The sequence below is a fragment of the Saccopteryx leptura genome, chromosome X (assembly GCF_036850995.1).
Source record: "Saccopteryx leptura isolate mSacLep1 chromosome X, mSacLep1_pri_phased_curated, whole genome shotgun sequence".
Classification (NCBI taxonomy): Eukaryota; Metazoa; Chordata; class Mammalia; order Chiroptera; family Emballonuridae; genus Saccopteryx; species Saccopteryx leptura.
The window spans coordinates 29,676,393-29,685,133 of NC_089516.1; the positions used below are offsets into that span (position 1 = coordinate 29,676,393).

Sequence of the window (8,741 nt, forward strand, 5' to 3'; positions counted from 1 at the left end):
TTCTCTGCTCTCCTTTCTGCTCTCCCCTCTAATGATAATCTCAGGAACCAAGAGGGAGCTCCTGTTCTGCCCCTATTTTGTATATTGTATTAATCCAATATACAAAATACGGAAGTCTCTAATACAATGTCACTTTCTGAAGCATGATAGGATTGTACCATCCCATATCAAAAAGGGTGGGAAAGGCTTAGTCCTAAAACCAAGCCCCAGGCTACAAGGATTCTGCCTGCCCACAGCCAGCCCCCAACACACATTAATATCACCTGGGCAACGGCCTCCACGTGGGCAGCATCATCTTTAACAACGTGAGCATAATACATTTTATCTGCCCAACAGTGACTGTGGATACTGGCTTTATATATGCCGATTTAATGAAACCTCCTTAAAAGCCCAAGGGGACAGGGTTTGAACAGCTTCCAGGTTGGTGAACATGTGGAGATTTGGAGAGAGTGTCATACATGGATGTTATGTTTCCAAAGGAGACACACATAGCGCCTGATGAGGTTTATAAGAAATTTATTTATAAATCTGCGAACAGATGGGCTGAGACTCTAGTGGTGTCAGCAGCGGGAGAAGAGAAGCCTAAGCCTATAGGGTTTGGCAGTACTTCCTGCTGCAGAGCAAAAGCTTCTGCTACCTGTGAGGTTAAACAATGGGAGAGGGAGGGTGGTGCTGAGTAAGTAGCAGAGTGTTAAGATAAGTGAGGGGAGGTCATTAACTGGCAGGATGTCTGAGCATGGGACAGAGGTAAGAGATCAATCAGGACTGCTCAGGTGGAGAGTTACTGGAACTGCACTGGTGCTGGGTGCCTAAAGTTCAACCTGGCTGGTTGAGGCTTTTGGTAAGGGGCCCTGGACCTGAACCTAACACTGGAGAGGCCATGGAAGTTTTCAGCCCTTTCCCAGTATCTTGCCTTATGTATCTCTCCCACCTGGTTGTTTCTGAGTTATATGAGTTATATCCTTTTTATAATAAACCAGTGATCTAGTAAGTGAAATGTTTCTCTGAGTTTTGTGAGCTGCTCCAGTAAATTGACTGAACCCAAAGAGGATATTAGAACCTTAGATCTATAGCCATTTGGTCAGTTGTACAGGTGACAACCTGGACTTGCTATTGGTATCTGAAGTGGAGTGAGGGATAGTCTTGTACGACTGAACTCTTAACTTGTGGAATGTTATATTTGGGTATATATATCAGATTGAGTTGAATTGTAGGACACCTAGCTGGTGTCTGGAGAATTTCCAACTGGTCTGGGGAAATTTCTCACATCTTTTCCCATTGGAATTGGTGACCAGAACACTTTTCCCTTGATTTCCCTTAATAGATACATGCTGTGACTTCATATTTATATATATATTGATATAATCTTCATAATGACAGTACTATTTTACAAAGAGATGAATGTTCTTTATAGTAAATCAATTAATCTTGTTTATAATCCATTTATATATCCAAAATGTAAGATATATTGTTGTAAAGTAGCGTACCTTAATTCCACAGGTTTATGTAGAGACACCAAGGCAGGATACAGAAGAATTTTTAGGAGGAGATTTATTAATAAGCTGGCTGCATATGACTTACACGGGGTATAGTTAACCCAAATCATGCATGTCCAAAATAGCCCTGAAGCGACTTATATAGACTTGATCACATATTGGCTGGGGCAAAAGAAGGGGGAGTACAACACAATCATCAATCATTATTCGTCAATGGCAGGGGTAGTCAACCTTTTTATACCTACCGCCCACTTTTGTATCTCTGTTAGTAGTAAAATTTTCTAACTGCCCACCGGTTCCACAGTAATGGTGATTTAGAAAGTAGGGAAATAACTTTACTTTATAAAATTTATAAAGCAGAGTTACAGCAAGCTAAAGCATATAATAATAATTACTTACCAAGTACTTTATGTCGGATTTTTGCTAAGTTTGGCAGAATAAATCTTTATAAAACAACTTACTCTAGTTAAATCTATCTTTTTATTTATACTTTGGTTGCTCTGCTACCACCCACCATGAAAGCTGGAATGCCCACTAGTGGGCGGTAGGGACCAGGTTGACTACCACTGGTCCATAGGATATATAAAAAACATTCCTACATATTAAAACTTACAAGGTAACACAATAGTGATGTCGTTTTACATATCAATATAGTAGTGATAAATGTCGTTTTACATATTAAAGACATCCATAAATCCTTTAGTGCCTACCTCCTATCCCTTTGTCTAGAGGTATATGTTACTCTCAGGATCCCAGGAAGGGAGGAAGAGTTAATATCAGTGTAGGATATGTAAATATTGTCTCTTATTGAAAGGGAAAGGAAGTTCTTCAGATAACCTTTATTCTTTCAGAGAACTATATAGTTAAACTAAATGATCCAGTCGTCCTTGTAAGCCAGGAAGCTCCCACATCCTTCTCCCTCCATTCTCTAAGAAAAGAGAGGACAAGAAGCCTGGTTTTTCCTTAACTTGGAAAGCCTAACTTTTCCTTAGTATTGGTGTTGCCAATACTAAGTACTTTGGCACCTTGTCACAATATCAGTTTCCAAAGAGAGACTAGGGGCTAAGCACAGTGGTGGGATCCAGCCTGTTCACATCAGTTTGGCAGAACTGATACCTAATTTTTTGATGAGTTCAGCAAACCAGTTGTTAAAATGGCACTTGTAATCAGGGTTCTCTCTAAGGTATGTGCCTGGGCAGCCACCCAATGTAGAAATCACAAGTTTACATTCCCAATTTTTTTTTAATGTTCATCTGTTCAACATCGTATTCTAAGCTCCCATAGTAATGTTTATGCGGTCCATAGGTGAAAAAAATTGCAAGTGAGGATGCCAATCACTATGCAATATGAAAATATCTTAAATAACAGTTTTAATAACAGTTTTATTGGTTTTTGTCAGGTATTATTTAGTATCTTTCATTAATATTTTAAAACTTTCTTATATTCTAGCTTTGTGTACCTCTTTTATTGTTCTTATTTAAGTATTAAATGCACAAAATAATAAAATATCTTTCACTGTATCATTTCTTTTATAATTAAAATGGTCATTAGGGCAGACAACCAGTTGTTAAATTATTTGAATCCCAACTCTGTCTAAGCATTCATTCAATTTCAAGTTGTGAATTCTTTGAAGCCTGTGTCCCAACTCATTTGAAAGTATTCATTTTTGAAACTAAGTATTCACTTTTGTTTGTGCTTTGTAATCCCATTGTGTTCGATAAAACATAAAGGAACATATCAGTTTTTTTGTCAAATGATATTTTATCCAGGAATATATTATTGGACTGAACAGATTTCCTCTGTGGTTCTAAGCAACTCTTTTATTAATTGTCCCCACCTATCAGCATAAACCAAATTATCATATTGAATTTGGGGCACAAGGCTGAGATTTACCTTTTTTTTTTTTTTTTTTTTTTTTGCTAACCTTACCTCTAAATATATGGTACATTTGAACATATCAATGATTTTTTTGTGTGTGAGAAAAAGGTAGGAAATTCTACCCACAGGCATAGAGTCCTTTGGGGTAGTGATTAATAAATTTTTCAGAGTCTATAAGAAATTTTACTTCAGGGCTACTCAAAATTTATTGAAATGTCAACCCATTTTCCAAGAGGCATAATCGTGAGATGAATACCAATTCAATTCAAATTACAAACATAGTGATAGTGAACCTGTTTAAAAATTTCTTCTGTATTAGACAAGTTTTTTCTTTATTGATTTTTTTTTTTGTTTTAATATATAATTTTAATAGCTGAATGAGATTCAACCATGCTAAGAATTTATTTACCATATTTTTTGCTTCATAAAACAAACTTTTTTCCCCAAAAAGTGGAAGGGAAAATACCTGTGCTTTATTTATTTATTTATTTATTTATTTATTTATTTATTTATTTATAACAGAGACAGAGAGTCAGAGAGAGGGATACATAAGGACAGACAGACAGGAACGGAGAGAGATGAGAAGTATCAATCATCAGTTTTTCGTGGCCATACCTTAGCTGTTCATTGATTGCTTTCTCATATGTGCCTTGACCATGGGCCTTCAGCAGACCCAGCAACCCCTTGCTCGAGCCAGCGACCTTGGGTTCAAGCTGGTGAGCTTTCCTCAAACCAGATGAGCCCGCACTCAAGCTGGCGACCTTGGTGTCTTGAACCTGGCTCCTTCCGCATCCCAGTCCGATGCTCTAGCCACTGCACCACCGCCTGATCAGGCCCCGTGCTTCTTATGGAGCAAAAAATACGGTATTTTATTAAATATTTTTATACACCATTTGGTTCAGATTTTTTTTTTTTTCGTATTTTCCTTCTTAGAACCCTAAGTATGTCTTATGGTCAGGTACATCTTACGAAGTGAAAAATATGGTACTTTGCTAGCTGAAATCATTGCTTATGAGTGACATTAACTGTATTTTCTCTGCCAGTAGATGAGTTTATAACTAATGATACCTGTTTTGAATTATTTTCTTTAGATTTTTATCTGATATCACTTCAATTAAAAGAAAAATAAAATGGATTGCTATTTATCTTCAGAAATGTTTACTAAAAAAATGGAGGTCATTTTTTTAATGTTTGAGGTTTTGTTGACTTGCCCGAGATCACGTAGCATTTCGTTGGAAGAACCTGTCTCTCATGGGTTTGACTGCCTTTAAGTCCATTATCTTACAGGTATCTCTAACTGCCAAACCTTCTTATTTCTGTGCTCTTTCTTCCCTCACTATGCTTAACCTTGGTTTTCATAAAAGATATCTTCAAGATACATTGCTTTTATGTTTTCTTCCTTTAAACTTGCTTGACATGCTTCAGTCTTTAATTCTCTATACCCTCTTCCCAAGTTTATCTCAGATGTTTAATTCTAATATCAGTGCACTCTACTGATAAAAAAGGAAAGGACATGGTAATTGACATTTCTTAAACATCAAAAGATTAAAAATATATGCATTTACTTGAAAATGCACTTTTAGCCCTGGCCGGTTGGCTCAGTGGTAGAGTGTCGGCCCGGCGTGCAGAGGACCCGGGTTCGATTCCTGGCCAGGGCACACAGGAGAAGCGCCCATCTGCTTCTCCACCCCTCCCCCTCTCCTTCCTCTCTGTCTCTCTCTTCCCCTCTCGCAGCCGAGGCTCCATTGGAGCAAAGATAGCCCGGGCGCTGGGGATGGCTCCTTGGCCTCTGCCCCAGGAGCTGGAGTGGCTCTGGTCGCAACAGAGCGACGCCCGGAGGGGCAGAGCATCGCCCCCTGGTGGGCAGAGCGTCGCCCCTGGTGCGCGTGCCTGGTGGATCCCGGTCGGGCGCATGCGGGAGTCTGTCTGACTGTCTCTCCCCATTTCCAGCTTCGGAAAAATAAAAAATAAAAATAAAAAAAAAGAAAGAAAATGCACTTTTATTTAATACTAAAATGCTGCAGCAGTGGTGCCATAACTAGCTTGATATCAACAACCAGAAAAATTAAAATATGTCATCTCTTTCAAGTGTGCCTCTGATCTCCATTTGTCAGCCGACCTTGTTCTAGTCGGTGCCTGTCTGTTGGATTAGGAACAGAGAGGACATCCAGGAGAATCATTAGGTGTTATAGGGTGTTGTGCAAAGAAACTGACACTTGGTGCCTCATTTACTGAAGGGTGAAAAGTTGACTGCAGGGCCAGAGGAGGATTGCAAGATGTGGTCCAAATTAGATCCAAACACCTTCTAATTCTTCAGAATACTCTTAAACAGGCTAACACTGAATAAATATTTATTGAGCACCTACTTGGTGCTCAATATATGTGGGTGCTGGATTGACAAGATTAGTTCCTACCCTTAAAGAACTAATGATGAATCTTGTGATAAAAGTTTGTGTCTTCATACCCAGAGATCACATAGCTGAGCTTGAAACACATACCCAGCAAAGAAAGAAAATGGAGAGGCAAAAGGGGCAAATTTATGTTAGAAAAAAAGTCACTAAATTGAGTGATAAATAAGAGTGAGAAATATATCATTGCTCGATAGTTTTCCAAGAGGCTGATGTATTTCTTAATTCTGATATTTGTACTTCTAGTCTAATGCTCTGTATTTCTTAAACAAGAATCACCTGTGGTCTACCCCAAACCTACTGGATCAGAATCTGTGTAAAATGGACCAAAGAAATTCCAATATTAGCAGGTGCCCCTGGGTGATTTTTATTGAGAAGTTAAGGAAACGTGGCTATTTCTGGTGTCTGAAACTCGACCACTTGAGTTTATCTCTTAGGTTGAGCAACATATCTCAAACTTTCATTTGCACAAAAGAACTCGATTTTCCCCTATTTGAGCTTAATCTCTTTAGTTGCACAGATCTTCTCAAAGATTGGAAAATATTCATGCTAAGAATATTAAGGTTCCTGCAGCCACTCTCATAGAGTTTAATTGAGTGGCCCTGGTATGAAACCCATTAAACTCTGTTTTGACTAGCTTGTTAAGGGATTCTGATGAAGGTGAACCTTGCTTAGAAGGCACTTGAACAAATATTGGTTCAATTAAAATTTATTACTCTTGAAAATAAACACATTTCACTCTTATACTTTGGAGTAAAAGAAAAATTTGAAAATTGGATTTGATTTCAGATTATAAATACATTAGACTAAACTGTGAGAAGACAAGAATTTTTATTTGAGGGAGGTTGTGTGGGTTTTTTCCCCCTATTTTGTTCAGGAATATATGCTCAGCACTAGAAGGGTAGCTTTTACACAGTAGATGCACAGAAATTATTTGTTGACCTATTCAACCAAAATAATAATAATAATAATAATAATAATAATAATAGGCTTTAATAAAGAATAAAACATATTTATTTGAGGAAAGGAGGGATTGCAATCTGAGGCACAGACTCAGATGGTAAGCTAAACTGTACTCCAGAAAGAAAGGGTTTATAAAGGGCCAAACCAAAATGGCTGCCCTCATTTCGGTTCTCCATATGAAGGAAGGACTTTGACTGGGACAGTACCTGGCCTGTAAATGGAGGATGCTAGTTTTGAAACTGTTGATTCCCTTCAGGGTGAAGAATGCAGATGGGCCAGTCACTATGATGGGAAGCAAGTAAAGTCCATGAATATCCATGTAGCAATCATGATCCAGAACGTTTGTTGTTGGCCTTGAGCTGAGTTTAGAAACAGGTCAGCTTAACATTAATTAAATTAACATTAGTTCCAAGATCTGAGATGAGATGTACACAGGTCTTGCTTCCTCAGAGGGCTCCTAAATCTGTTTTAAGTGAGTCTGTTAGTGATGCTTATTCCATTTTATTTTTTCTAAGATCAACTTAATGAGATGCAATCAACTCATGTCTCTTACTCTTGCATTCCTCCCATATCTTTCAATGGTGTGTCATAACCAAAATAAATTTATGAATAAGTTTGCAAAGAAAAGGGTGGTAGGGACAGGAGTAGAGAAAGACTAAAACACATGAGAACTTCTGGAGACAGAAGAAAGAGTCCATAAAGAAAAGCTAGGATGGTAGCAGATAGCCATTAGGAGGAGTGCTGGCCTCCCACATGCATGCAGTGCCTCCCTCTGTCCACCACTGGGAATCTGGGCTAGTGTGGAGAGGCTGCCTGATGCTGTGCACATGGCCCACCATGTCTCCCGATGCCCTGTGAGCCCTGATAGCCCCTGGCGTGTTGCTTGCATGTCTTGACTTTTGGGAGCCACTGCTTTCTTCTTGTTGGCATGGAATCACCTCAGCTGGGTGGGAGTTCAGGAGCGGGAGAGTGCCCTGAACAACCAAGTGCCATGGCGTGGGCTCCACTGCACGTGGCAGTGGTGTGCTCCAGCAGCCAGAACCAGACATGGAGGCCCACCACCTCCTACCACAGTAGGGATTCACTCTCTGGTCCTTTAGAACAGGGACTTCTGTGAAGTTTCCAGGACCAGTGCCCAATGTTAATGATTTTAAAATCACCCATGATGAGATGTACAGTGGTCTCATTAAGAAAGAGAAGGACTTCTACATGCATAATGGCATTTTCCACACATTGGAGAGAAATAAGAGAACAAGCCAAGGCCTGAAAGGTTCCAGAATGCAAAGATGTGTTCAACCTAACCCTCACCTGCGAAGAGAGCATGTACAACCAAGTGGTAGAAAAGTTGACTTCCAGAGAGCAAGAGACCTCCCAGTGTGTGCATGTGATCAACATGGACATCCAGGACAACTACGGAAGAGGCAGCCTGGGAGGCGTGCTCTCCCCTGAGCTCTGCCAGTGCACTCAGCTCATGGAGGACATGGACACTGACATCAGGAAACTGCTGCTGGAGTTTGAGGAGAAGAGCTGCCAGGCCTTCCTGCACAGCGGCTGCTTCTACTGACAGGCAGGTGGTGCCTCCAGAAGCTGCCTTCTTGCACTCCCTCTTCTTAATAAGCTTTCCTTCCCGATACTTGGTTTTACTCTGATGGCTTCTGCCGGTGGATAGTAGCAGAACCCAAATTAGCTGTACATATGAGATGAGAAGATATATGTAAGTGCTGATTGACAACAATCAAATCTTTTTATCCCACTTTTACTTACAAATGAATGTGAATATAAAGGGGGCCACATGCTGAGCCTGACAAGCTCAGGGGAGGCCTGCATGGTGGCCTTACAGGCTCAAAGACCTGAAGTAACCACACAGGATGGTCTGAAATGAACACTTTCTAATTAAAAGCAGTTCATGGTGGTTAGTCATGTACTAGGAAGGTATTTTTCTCCAACAAATCCCTCTGAAATTTCCTGTCCTTTTACTTGTATCTCTGTGTTATGT

The 8,741-nt window shown here is 39.8% G+C and overlaps 1 pseudogene; it reads left to right on the top strand.

Moving 5' to 3' along the window:
• The first annotated feature begins 7,736 nt into the window (after positions 1–7,736).
• Positions 7,737–8,309, top strand: LOC136386026 (RNA polymerase II subunit A C-terminal domain phosphatase SSU72 pseudogene; annotated as a pseudogene).
• Positions 8,310–8,741: the final 432 nt, after the last annotated feature.